This window comes from Hylobates moloch, unplaced genomic scaffold, assembly GCF_009828535.3.
Source record: "Hylobates moloch isolate HMO894 unplaced genomic scaffold, HMol_V3 SCAFFOLD_18, whole genome shotgun sequence".
NCBI classification, from domain to species: Eukaryota; Metazoa; Chordata; class Mammalia; order Primates; family Hylobatidae; genus Hylobates; species Hylobates moloch.
In genome coordinates, this window is record NW_026652293.1 from 54,449,940 (window position 1) to 54,463,533 (window position 13,594).

Consider the following 13,594-nt stretch of genomic DNA (forward strand, 5'->3'; position numbering starts at 1 on the left):
CACCAAGTATTGGGCTTTAGGAATGAGTTTTGTCTGGATAAATTATCTGGGACTGGGGACTGGATTATTTTCTAAATTTGTGCTGTGATCATCTCCTGTGTTGTTTGAACTTCTTGAGCAATTTAAAAAGTGAGGTACACGCACCCATGTTCATAGCAGCATTATTTACAATAGCAAAAGAAAAAAAATGGAAACAGCCCATGTCCACTGACAGATGAATAGATAAACAAAATGTAGCCTATACATACAATGGAATATTATTCAGCCTTGTAAAGGAAAGAAATTCTGACACATGCTATAACATGGATGAACCCTGAGGACATTATGCTAAGTGAAATAAGCCTTTCATATAAGGACAAATACTATATGATTCCACTAATATAAGCTACCTAGAGCAGTCACACTGTTCTGGATATAAAATAGAAACAGAAAGTAGAATGCTAGTTGCCAGTGGATGAGTGGAATGGAGAATGAGGAGGAGTTGTTTCATGGGTATAGAGTTACAGTTTTGCAAGATGAAAAGAGTTCCAGAGATTGGTTGCAAAACAAAGTGAATGTGCTTAATACTCCTGAACTGTACACTTAAAAAAAAATGGTTGTGGTGGCCAAGGCAAGAGGATCACTTGAGGCCAGGAGTTCAAGACCAGCCTGGGCAACATAGTGAGACCCTATGTCTACAAAAAATGAAAGTATTAGCCAGGCATGGTGGTGCATGCCTTTAGCCCTAGCTACTTGGAAGGTTGAGGTGGGTGGATAGCTTGAGCCAAGGAGTTCACAGTTACAGTGAGCTATGATCACACCACTGTACTCCAGCCTGGGTGGTAGAGTGAGGCCCTGTCTTTAAAAGAATAAAAAAGAGGTTATGGTGGTACATTTTATGTTATGTATATTTTACCACAATTAAAAAATAATTTAAAATGGTACAACACTTCAGAGACTTGGAGTTGCGTTAATCCCAACTCTAAAGTCCCTTCCTGGAAAGGCATCCTAGGCTACTGCTGCTGAAAGAACACCAACACCGCGCAGCTCATTCAGAACTCTTCTTGCTGGCACCAAAAAGAATAAGAAATTGCAATGTAATGTTTTTGAACTTGAGAGTGAGATAATTTAACTTCAGATTTTAATTTCTCATTTTGCCTTCTTTGGCCCTTAACTTGGAATTTAATTTTGGACTTCAGACTCCTTGGTAATTTGGTGTTAGGGGGGGTTTATGTTCAAATCTAGAGCATCTTATTGTCATTTTATTGTTGAGTTACCTTTGTGATATCACTTGATTTTGCTGCACAGTCTCTGATAGATTCTGTTGGGCAGTGTGATGTCTGGACATAATTTGAGATGGAAAATAGAAAAGGATCGACAACTTTTATCTTGACTACAGAAAGGCCTTGAAGAACACAATGTACTGTACTGGCCCATCTCAGAACCTTATGGGGCAAAACACACAGTACCTTTCTAGAAAGATCTACATGGAAGTGACACTGGAGATGGGGGTAGGAGTTGATTCCCTCTCCGAAGATGCTATCCCTATAATCTATATATTCCTATATATGACTGGGCCTAATGTGTAAGCACAATGGGCTCAAAGAACAAAAAATTGAGGAATTTGGGGATACAGATAACTTAGCTACAATAAATGTGTTATAATCACACTTATCCCTAGTATGTCCAAATGAAGAGACATTCCTTAGTCTTGGCCCCTCTCTGCCTCCTCACACTCTCTTGTTTGGGGGAGATCTGATTGGTAAATTTGGAAGCAGTGAGTTTGAGCTCTGCTCTTTCTCCTTCTCTTTTCTACTTGGGCTCTTGCTGCTTTCAAGGTGCTAGGACCCTGGTCCCTTTGGTCCAAGTGGTGATTTTGGCAGAAAAGACCCTTCCCTAGTTGGGAGATGCCTGTAGTTCTCCAGTTTTGCCCAAGGCCGGGGAGATAAATTCAATATTGGGATTCAGTATTACTGATAAAACCTAGGCTGGAGGATGTAGTTTAGGAATACAAAAGCAATGGAATTTCTATCAGAAAAAAAGCAGATATTTTGATCTCAAAACAAAACAAAATAAAACTAAAACCCACAAACAAAACCCAGTAGGACCACGTTCTAAGTGTACATTGCGTTTGTAAAGTGCCATGAAACCTGCAGTGCACCTTCATCCACCCTATACGATTAGATCTTGCTGATGACCCAGTGAGGTAGGATAGATGTGAAAGTCTTTTGTAAGCTGCTTACATATCATCACTCTTCTTCTGAATGTATAACGCATGTCACTGAGCTTTGGGGAGGTTAAGTAACTTGTCCACATTATAGGTGATGGGCTAGAATTAGAACTCAAGGCTTGTGCCTTCTGGCAATGCTACAAAATAAGTTGGGAAGAATGAATTTGAAGAGTGGTAGTACCTTCATCCGGAAACTGGTTTGATCCTACAATCTTGTTTTAAAACGATTGCTTATGACTTACTGAAAGGACCTTTAAGACTGGTGTGTGTATTTGAATCACCTGTGAACCATGGGTAGATTCCTCTGTCAGATTCTCAGATATCCTGATTTAGTAGTTCTGCAATGGAACCTAGAAATTCTCATTTTTATAAAGACTCTAAGCTGTTCAAAATTTTACTTGATTTTCTGTAGACCAAGTTGCCATCACTCTTACTCACCCCACATTAATGTTGACATTCTTCTTAGTGGTATCTAAAGAAATACTGGGGTAACAAATTCTGGCTTTCTGAGAAAAATGGAACCCAATAGAATACTTCATCGCTAAGCATGGATGTGCTCATTTTGAGTGATGGGGTCACACTGATCCAAACACACCTCCCCCAGCCCTCAGGGGACCACAGCCCCACTTTTGGATGTAGGAGAGGACCATGTATGCCCTGAAAGGGAGCGAAGCTCTGAAGGTACCAAACCCACAACCTGAGCCTCCACGCAACAGAGTCAATGAACACATCATTAACGAATCCTGAATTTGTCAGCCAAGCAGAGGCAATGCTTGGGGCTTAACAATTGTCCACAAATCATGTAACAAATGACTGTGTGTGCATGCATGTGTGGGGGAGTAAATGAGAAAACATGTTTTGTAAGAAAATTTAATTTCCTTATAAAAATCAACTAGTTTCTTTTAGTGAATCAACAAATAAGGGGGTCCCAAATACAGCATTAACAATTTTAAAAGCATGAGTGCCAATGGTATTTTCTTTCTTTTTCTTTCTCTTTCTTTCTCTCTCTTTCTTTCTTTCTTTCTTTCTTTCTCTTTCTTTCTTCTTTCTTTCTTTCTTCCTCTCTACCTTTCCTTTCTTTCTTTTTAAAGAAAGGCAAGGTAAAGATTGGGAATGTTGATGAACGATGGCCCCATTCGCTAAGAGCTCAGTGACAGTCTGTGCCAACTTGTTTTCCTCTCTCCCTCCCTCCCAGCCAAGCTTCAGAGGAAACTCTTTTCCTGTGAAATGGAAGGGATGAATTTCAACCTCTGTTGAGACCTTCAAAACCTTAAATTCTTCTTGAAATAACCTGCCTCTCAGGAATCATAGGTCCCAAAGAATTGTAAAGCTTTCCCTTAAGCTGTGGAATGGCTCCATTACTAACTATGATTACTTAAGTCTTAGAATAGAAGGATGTAATAAATCTGACAGTATTTGTTCTGGTTTGTGACGAAGCAAAACTGTATAATATCAAATCAGATGTTGTTATAAACATATGAAATAGCGCATTTTTTTTCCAACTTGGGGCATTGTGGCATGAAGCATCCCCCCAAAAATATTTTTGCATTCTTGGATATCAGCTCTGGTTTCTGCTAGATTTTCTTCTTTCTGAGCATGGATGCTAAATAACAGTGCTTCTTTTTAGCCATCTGTGTATTTCCTGTGAGTTAGCAGGGCTGAGGAGACCTATTCTCCTTCCTTTGTGTGCTTCTCTATGGGGTGGAACTGGAGACTCAGGCAATGTGTGGATTTCTGTGTGTGTGTGTCTGTATGTCTGTCAGGTGGAGGAATGAATGGCATCCTAACACTCTGGAATGTTTGGGTTGGAAAGGCTCTTGGATACAAACTAGTTAACTCACCTCCTCATTACCCAGGTCATATTTTTAAGCTTAGGTCCAAATGTGTGGGAGAGAGAATGCTAGAAAGATCTGGAGGTTGGAAGGTTGGAAGGAGTTTTAAAAGGGGAGTGAATTCATCCATTGCCTTCACTCCTCTTCCCACCTGAGTCCTCAACAAAAGGGACATTTCCCCTTCTTTTAAAGACTTCCTGATAAAGGGAGTCTTCATGGACACCCCAATAAGCACAAGGCAGCACAAGGGAGGGAGCTCTGGTGGTGGCGGAGTTGGGACACTCAGGCACATAATTGCAGAGGCGCAAAGGTATGACCATTCTAGATGTATCTTCCACAGGGCCCTGGTGGAAGGGACCAACTGCATCCCCTAAAACCAGGGCAGCTTCCCATGATGCTGGGCTGAGTCCAGGTTTCTAGATTTGGCTGGTGCAAGCTCCTGGTTTGCTAGAAAATTGCTGATGAAATAGGAGGGGACAGGCCATGGGACAAATCTGCCGCTGTTCTCAGGGGTCACCCTGCCTGGCCTTGTGTGCTGATAGTCATGACCCTTTGAACGTCTGCATGTTTGTCTCTGGGTGAGTGGCTGTGTTGGTATTTAGTTTTCATTTGCTATATGATGAGCAAAGAACCACAAAGAAGTCCTAACACACCTGGTGCTAAAAAGTGATTATCCTTGCTCTTGTTTTAGGACTTACAGCTACTTTTTCTTTCTGTAGCTTCCAAATATTTTATTTTTTATAATTAAGAAAGTGAATTTATATTAAATTTCTTTTCTGAGACAGGGACTCGCTCTGTCACCCAGGCTGGAGTGCCATGGTGCAATCTCAGCTTACTGCAACCTCCACCTCCAGGACTCAAGCCATCTTCCCACCTCAGCCTCATGAGTAGTTGGGACCCAGCCCTGCCTGGCTAAATTTTGTATTTTTTGTGGAGATGAGGTTTTTTATGTTGCGCAGGCTGTTCTTGAACTCCTGGGCTCAAGAGTGATCCACATGCCTTGGCCTCCCAAAATGCTGCGGGATTACAGTTTTGAACCACTGTGCCCAGCCTATGTTAAAATTAATATTAGTTTTTCCATTTAAAATGTCGTTAATTAAAATTCATAAAATTTATATTGAAACCATAGCCTAGAATCTTTGCATATGTAAGAATCACTTTTTAAAAAGATGATTTAGGATGTTGATAGAATCTTATGAATTATTTAGAGCTGCACTGTCTGACATGGTAGCCATTAACCACATGTGGTCGTTGAGTGCTTGACACGTGGCCAGTAGAAATTAAGATGCACTGTGCATGTAAAATACACACCCAATTTCAAAGACTCAGTACAATTGAAAATGTAAGCTATTTTTGTAATTTTTTTATAATGATTACATGTGAAATGATAATAGCTTATATAATATTGGGTTAAAGAAAGCATTAGAATTAATTTCATCTGTCTCTTTTCACCTCTTAATGTGGTTACTAAAAAATTTTAAATTACATATGTGAGTGTTGTATAAAGAAGAGAAGGTTAGCATTCCCCTTGACAAGAATGGAAGAGGCCTGTACAACACTCATATAACTTTGGCATTGCCAACTTCTTTGTGGCATCTAACCATGGTTTTGAGGATGGAAAATGATTGTGTAATTGGTACGGGGTTTCCTTTGTGATGATTAAAATGTTCTGGAACTAGATAGTGGTGTCAGTTACACAATATTGTGAATGCACTACATGCCACTAATAGTAAATGTTATGTATCTTTCACTGCAATAAAAAATTACGTGTGTCTCACATTATATTTCTATTGTGCAATGGGTGTTTAAAGAGATAGAGGGTGTGGCTTTGCTTATAATAGTGTCCCTAGAATGGGGAAGAAATTGAAAGATACAATGATGGGATGAAGACTGCAGGAAGGGATTGGAATTCTTTTCTCTCTCCCTTTGGTAAAAATATGAGCTTATATTTAAGTTTCCTGCCTTCTTTGCAGTCTGTCCCTGGGGGCCCCGACCTCTTGCAGCTCCTGACTCTTGACAATGCCTTCATCTTGTTGATCTCATCTCACTTTCCTCCACACTTGGCCGGCTGCCCACCGCTGTGTTTCTCTCTGGGATAATCCTGTCCCTATGATTCCTCCAGTTTATGTGGTGTTAAGGTGTTAGGGATCTTGACAGTTAAAAGTAACATAGAACACCCAGATCAGGCTCCACAAACCTCCCCAACCTCAGGCATTGTTGATGAAGAAAAAGTAAAGTCTTCTCTGCGCATCTCTGGAATCAGCTTCTAAAGAGTGACCCCTGGGAGGCAAGCCTGATGTGTGGTGCTCAAAGTCAGGACAGTGGTTACACTGGGTGGGAAGGAGGTGGGTGGTGATGGGGCCGGGTGCAGACAAGAGATTCTGGCCATGGGAAATACTCTGTTATTGATCTGGTGCTGATGACCCAAGTTTGTCCACTTTGTGAAAATGTATTAAGCATGCGACTTGTGTACTTGTCTGAATGTGCATTACACATTAGTAGGAAGTTAAAAAACAGAACACATCACCCTGTAAAGCACATATGTTTTTGAGTGAAAAGCTAGCAGCCTGGGGTGAGCGAATGTGGTAGGGTGGGGACATGTTCTGTGAGAATGGCCATCAAGGGTCCGCTTCCTGTGCGGACCTGGATTGACGACGCCTGTCAGAGTCCTGGAGGGGTGGGTTCTGGAGGTCCGTCCCACAATCCGATCCCCAGATTAGAGATTTGTGAGTGGGTGACCCGCCTTGGAAAATTCCCCTCAGCACCTCTTATGTCTCTTGGCTTTCCATGTGGGGCACTCATACACATACAGAGCAGAACAGACCCGATTTTACATTTATTTTTTACTTTTTTTTAGAGACAGGGTCCTGCTCTGTCACCCAGGCTGCTGCAGTGCAGTGGTGTGATCACAGCTCATTGTAGCCTCAACCTCCTGGGCTCAAGCAATCCTCCTGCCTCAGCTTCCGAAGTAGCACATTCCTGGCTAATTTTTTTAAATTTTTTTGTAGAGATGGAGTCTCCCTATGTTGGCCAGGCTGGTCTCAAACTTGTGGCCTCAAACGATTCTCCCATCTCAGCCTCCCAAAGTGCTGGGATTACAGGCATGAGCCACTGTGCCCCGCCTTTTTAAAAAAATGTAAATTCTCAATCCACAGTGTTGAGGATGTGAGAGTGAAGGGCTGCTCATCAAGAGGCTTGCTTAGTTGTTGAGTGTAGGTAAGACACTTAAAGGGAGTCACATTCTTGGGAGAAATTAAGATTCTTCCCTTGCTGTAAGAAGACACCACAAGAAGCCGAGGGTTGGCTCTGAACAGAGGGACAAGCCAACCAGGCCCTGCTGTTATCACCTACGGAAATCCTGTGTGGCAGTAAATACAGTCCTCAGCAAAGCCTGGAAAAGAGATTACAGGGGGCACAGAGGGGCTGGGGATGCTAATGTGGAGGTTATTGGCCAGATAGTGGCCAGGAAACCAGAGAGTAGGGGGAGTTCAGTTGGAGGCACATAGGCGGAAATGGGAGAGAAAAATAAATAAATGAGATAAGCAATTTCATTTGCTTCCTCCCTTATTACTCTTTTGTTTTGTGTTTAGGACTCTGGTCTCCCCTGAGGTTGATCTCTTCTTCTGGGGACAACAGCCTGCAGGGTAATTTTGAAAAGCAGGCTCGACTTCTACTTCCTTCTCCTGTACTCACCCCACCTGGTGTAATTCACCTCAATGCAGTGAACTTCCACATGGCTGCTGGGCATGCTTCCCAAAGCCAGCCGCTGGGCAGCATTTCCCTTAATTTAGACCCCTGTCCCTACCTCTCCAAGTGCTAAGTGTACAAGGCTACATGCCCAGCTGCCCCTCACCCCCATACACACACTGGAGAGACCAAATATTTGGGATCACTGTTGGGTAGCTGGGTCAAGAGAGCTTCATAACAATGTTGTTGGCATGTGGAGAGCTTTTCTTTTTCTTGGATCTCAACTGGAAATTATCAGATTTGCCCCATGCTGACATGCGAATGTCCAGGCCTGCCTTTCTGCTGCAGGGCAATGCTCCAGGTTACAACATTGACACCAAGCAGTTTGTTGAGAAAACTTTGGACCTCATGAGCTGGGCAAGAGGGGCCTGGCAGGTGGTAGGAGAGCAGCCTGTCCATGCCTCAGCTGTGGCTCCACTGGCTCTGTGACTGTGCAGATTTTCTAACTTTTGAAGACCTCTGTTTGGATAGCCATAAAATAGGTAAGATGGTGCTAATACCTACCTGTGATGTTGTGAAGATTTAATAGCATAATACTTACAAGCACTTTGCATACATTAGCAAAGTGCCTCAATATTAGTTATTTGGCGGGGGCTATTAACCAGTGTGCTATGAGGTGTGTGCAAAGTAAGTTGTTACCAATAACTCAAAGAACTCCAGTTTGCAAATGGTTTACTTTTACTTAAGAGAATCTTTACAGGAGAATTAAAATCAATTAATTCCCACCACTGGCCTAGAGCTCATGCCATAATTATCCAAGACAGAAATAGCTCAACAGAAAACCAAGTCATGTAATTCTGAGCACCTGTCCTTGGGATGCCACTTTGGGGCTCCTGTATCTGAAATCGTTTTGTTCTCAGTCCACCTGTGTGACATTTCTGTCCTGCTCAGCCACGAGTTCACAATAATGAAGGGAATGACCCAAGGGACTCACTTCTTCCAAGCAGCCAATGCCTTTGGAAGTTATGTCGAGATTGCTTTTTTAAACCTAGGGCAATAAATCCTCTCTCTGCCAGACCTGACTGTTCAGGCACACTCCCCAGTTTGGAGATGTGATTTGCCATGTAGTACTGAGAGGGAAAACTTGTTGAAAACTTCTTTTCTGCTTAGCTGCCCTCTGAACAGTCACCATAAAGACTGTGAGGTGCTGGAGCCAGGGATGACCTCATAAAGCCCTTTGCTAAATACTTAGTGAGCTGGTACTGTGGGCCAGGCACTGTGCTCATCATGAACAAAACCAAGGCAGACAACACGGTCATTAATGGAGCTTATGGTGTAATACGGAAGCCTGGGATAAGCAACAAATTACACAAGTGACAAATGTGATGAGTGCTGTGAAGCAGATTGCGGGGTGCCCAGGGAACATTTCAACAGAGCCCTGGAGGATAACGGCCTGAGCTCCAGGAAGGAAGGGTGTGGTGGTGCTTAGGGTCAGAGTAGGGACAAGCATTCCTAGCAAAGGGAACAGCACATACACATGCTATATTAGTCAGGTTTCTCTAGAGGGACAGAACTAATAGGATAGATGTATAAATGAGGGGGAGCTTATTAAGTAGTATTGACTTGCATGATCACAAGGTGAAGTCCCACAATAGGCTGTCTGCAAGCTGAAGAGCAGGGAAGCCAGTCCGAGTCCCCAAACCTCAAAAGTAGGGAAGCTGACAGTGCAGCCTTCTGAAGGCCCCAGAGCCCCCAGCAAACTGCTGGTGTAAATCCAAGAGTCCAAAAGCTGAAGAACTTGGAGTCTGTTGTTCGAGGGCAGGAAGCATCCAGCAGGAGAGAACGATGAAGGCTGGAAGCCTCAGCAAGTCTACTCCTTCCATGTTCCTCTGTCTGCTTTTATTCTGGCTGCACTGGCAGCTGATTAGATGGTGCCTGCCCAGATCACTGACTCAAAAGTTAATATCCTTTGGCAACACCCTCACAGACACACCCTGGAACAATAGTTTGCATCCTTCAATCTAATCAAGTTGACACCTAATATTAACCATTATACATGCCCTCCATGGGAAGGAGCATGATGCCTTAATAGTCTACTACCCCCAACCCAATCCTACTCCCTCATCCCCAACACCTTCTTCCCCTGGAACTCTTGACTAGACACATAAGCACAATTAGACTATGCCTAATTATGAAGCCATCCCAGTTTACACATTTTCTTGTTATACTTGCCTATTTACAAGTTTTTCTTGTGAAAACTTGCCTATTCTTTTTGCTGTCTCCTCTCCACCCTAAAAGAGAAACCCTAAAGAAACACTCCCAGAGTTTATTATAGTTATTATGACTCAGATTTGAAGACTAGAATTTAATGGAGGTTTTCCTAACATTCCTTGGGGACTTGAAGGACTTTTTTCCCCACCAGCCACAGAAGTAAGATTATAAAAGATTTATTTATTAAAAGAAAAGAAATATTCTGGGCTCAAAGTTCTGGTTATTCTAAAAGCAGAGCACTTGTTCCATGTTTTCATATCGCCTCCCCACACCTACCTCTTCTCTCCCATTCCCTTTTTCTTTATTTCTGTGCTGTAGTAATAAGCAAAACAGAGAAGCAATTGGTTTTAGTCTTGGATCTTGACCTTGCTGTGTGGCCTTGGCCAAGTCACTTCCCTTCTCTCAGCCTCAGTTTCTTCAAGTGTAAAATGAGAGGTTGGATGGATCAGGAGATTCAGGCCTCCTTGCAGATCCCCATGGGTGAACCCCAACAAACAGGCTATTCAGCCAGCAGCCCCAAGTCCTTTATGAAAAGCCAGGGTTGATTGAAATTCTCCCTTCTCAGGAGAGAAACTAGAGGCAAAGCTTCCTCATCGGCAGAGATAAACTTGGCAGGAGCCAATTCAGGTACCAGTAAAGGATCTCTTCTGCAGGCCAGCCTCCCTCTCTCCAGCTTGGCTGAATCCTGCATTCATTGACACTGCACTTCTATAAGCCCTTAGAACTCTGGGAATTCTCTCCTAGTTTTCCTAGGTATACTTGCTATTTCTACATGGGTTTCCTGTGAATGTCCAGACCAATAATCAAATGCCTCCAGGACCCATAACACAAATGAGAAGAGTTCTCTCATTATGACAGGTAGGACCATGGCCAACTCAGGGCTTGTGCTTGATCGAAGGGGATCTGTGTTAGTCAGCATTCTCCAGAGAAGTGGAACCCGTTGGATAGATATGTAAAGAGATTTACTATGGGAGTTGGCTCATGCAATTGTGGAGGCCTAGAAGACCCACCATCTCCTGTCTGCAAGCTGGAGAAACAGCAAAGCCAGTGACGTAATTAAGTCTGAATCCAAAGGCATAAGATCAAGGAGAACTGATGGTGTAAGTCCCAAAGTCCAAAGGCTTGAGAACCAGGAGCTCTGATATCTAAGGGAAGATGTCCCAGCTCCGGAAGACAGAATTCACCCTTCCTCTGCCTTTTGTTTTATTCGAGCCCTCAATGGGCTGGATGATGCCTATTCACACTGGTGAGGGTGGATCTTCTTTACTCAGTCTACTGATTCACACCTGTTCCAGAAATGCCCTCACAGACACACCTAGAGATATTGTTTTCCCAGCTATCTGGGCACCCCTTAGCCCAGTCAAATCAACACATAAAATTAATCATCATAGGCTCTAAGTTCTACTTAGCTCCAACCAGTTGGAGTCATTTTGGAATAAGTGTAAAGTGTTTTCAGATATTCTGATCTTACAAGAGAAGCTGGAAATTAGCATTTTTAAGTAAAGACGACTCAATTAAAAAAAAAACAAAAACAAAAGCCATGGCATGAGCAGAAGACAGTGGATCAGATTCAGGTCTGTGGCTGCCGGTTGGCTACCTGTGGGTGTAAGCAAAGTACTGGGTCCTTTCCCATTCTAGACTGTATTCACAAAATCGGTAATGCTTAGCTATGCATTCATTCATTTAACAATTGTTTGTCAACTACTATGAGCTGGTATTATGTAGGATGCTGGTAAAATAGATAACTAAGACCCAACACATGTGTAAATGAGAATGACAGTGTGATATAATCAATGTCTCCTGGGCTAGGTGTCTCTTTTTTGCTCCCACAGCACCTGTGTATACTTCCATTATGGCATGTAACATGCTGGCAAGAAATTGATTCATTGGGTAGTGTCTTCTCAGCTGCCTAAAGAATGAAATCATATACTCTAGTTTCATATGCCCAGCATTGTACACAACTTGACATATCACAGCAGCTCTAGGAAGGCACATAGGCTGACAACCGAGTGAACAATCCACTGACTGTGTGTCGTTCAGGGTTGGGAAAGCAAGGGCGGGTCTCTGTGCCCCATCTCTAGCTTTTCCTCAACTCTGGCTTTATAAACACTTGCATCAAAAAATAAAAGCTAAGGCTAATTATTTCAAATTAGGCTACCTTATTTCTACCCAGTAACTTCCCCACCACCAAGAAAGGAGTAATTTAAAGAGCAAACTGTAGAAATAAATAGGAATAAAAGCATTACCTCTGAAAGCCAAGGCCATTAATTCATTAAAAACAAACAAAAAAATCAAAGCCTGGGCGCAGTGGCTCATGCCTCTAATCCCAGCACTTTGGGAGGCCGAGGTGGGTGGATCACCTGAGGTCAAGAGTTCAAGACCAGCCTGGCCAACGTGGTGAAACCCCATCTCTACTAAAAATACAAAGAAGTTAGCCAGGCGTGGTGGCAGGTGCCTGTAATCCCAGCTACTCGGGAGGCTGAGGCAGGAGAATCGCTTGAACCTGGGAGGCAGAGGTTGCAATATGTCGAGATCACGCCATTTACATTCCAGCCTGGGCAACAAGAGCAAAACTCCGTCTCAAAAAAAAAACAAAAAACAAAAAAACAAACAAAAAAACAAGATGAATAACATACTCTTATGTAACAGGTGAAAGTCTTAAAGGACTTAAAGGAAAGTCTTAAAGTGAAGTCTTAAAGGACTTCACGTGTGAATTCTCAGTGTAATGGAAAATACATTGGTTTAGGAATCAGATCACCTGGCTTCTAGTCCACTTCTGCAACTGTGAGATCTCAAGTAAACTACTGACTCCATCTGGGCCTCAGTTTCCTCCACTGTAAAGTGAGAGGTAATTGGAGGATCTCCAGAGTTACTTCTGGGTTTCATAGACTGTGCATCCTGGCAACCAGTTGCCTCTTCTGAGACCACCTGGCCTGGTAGGAAGAAAAACACAAAGAAATATATGAGTAAACGTAATCATGCCTCCTTCTGCAACAGTAGCCGTAAGTCTGCTTTCCACAGGACAAAGGAATGAGTAATAGTGCAGTCGAAATCTCATCTACTTCCCTCTTCCTCAAGAACCAAGGGGCTGCTCCAAACATCTTGAAATGCAACATAAAACACAAACAGACCACACCAGAAGCCAGCTCCAGGTTTTAACAGCATTTTGATGCTTGGCAGATTTCTCTGGATTTGTTTTTTAGGCTGACACACTGCGCCTCTCCATTCACCCTGCAGCATTCTCTAACTGGGACTTCAGAAACCCATTAGGAAAAGGAGTGCAGGGTGTGGAGTAAGAGAAGGTTTGGATGAAAGGCTGGGAAATGCTCCCTCAGGGGAAGGGAAATCTGGCACCATCAATAACTTTAAGTCTATAAAATTATTTTCTTCTGGGACTAAAAGCTCACATGATACACTATATTTATCACTCACTGAATCTCATTGTCTTATTCAAAATTTCCACTTCCTATAGTTGACTTCTTTTGGCTCATGACCTGTCACATTTCTTTTATGGCTAGTATATTTAATTTCAACTATTAGCAGCCATTTATTAAAAACAAAACACACTCACAGAAAACCAGGCAGACACAACTTG

General features: G+C 42.7%; 1 long non-coding RNA gene and 1 pseudogene across 1 annotated transcript in view; one reads left to right on the plus strand and one right to left on the minus strand.

Moving 5' to 3' along the window:
- The first annotated feature begins 5,535 nt into the window (after positions 1-5,535).
- On the plus strand, positions 5,536-5,653 carry LOC116458166 (U6atac minor spliceosomal RNA; annotated as a pseudogene).
- A 6,829-nt stretch (positions 5,654-12,482) lies between these two features.
- LOC116458027 (uncharacterized) overlaps positions 12,483-13,594 on the minus strand; it is a 50,349-nt gene continuing 49,237 nt past the window's right edge. Inside the window, exons 2-3 of the long non-coding RNA XR_004245167.1 lie at positions 12,758-12,932; positions 12,483-12,578 (exon numbers count right to left, since the gene is read on the minus strand). This is a non-coding gene — a long non-coding RNA (uncharacterized LOC116458027). The remainder of the gene's footprint in view (positions 12,579-12,757; positions 12,933-13,594) is intronic.